The following is a 302-nucleotide window of genomic DNA, read 5'->3' on the forward strand; positions in this document are numbered from 1 at the left end:
CTGTTTAATGTAGCATTGTTTACAATAGCCAAATTACAGAAGCAGCCCAAGTGTCCATTGACAGATGAATGGATAAAGAAGTTGTAATATATTCCATTATATAGTATGTATATATATATACATACATATATATATACACACACATTATATATATAAAATATCCCACTGTATATATTATATATATATATAATTCCATTGTATATATATAATATTCCATTTTATATATTATATATATAATTTTTTTAAAAAGGGGATGCCTGGGTCATACAGTCACTTAAGCATCCAACTCTTGGTTTCTGCTC

This window comes from Callorhinus ursinus, unplaced genomic scaffold, assembly GCF_003265705.2.
Source record: "Callorhinus ursinus isolate GAN/ISIS: 27379988/994484 unplaced genomic scaffold, GSC_fseal_2.0 scaffold8, whole genome shotgun sequence".
In the NCBI taxonomy this organism is placed as follows: Eukaryota; Metazoa; Chordata; class Mammalia; order Carnivora; family Otariidae; genus Callorhinus; species Callorhinus ursinus.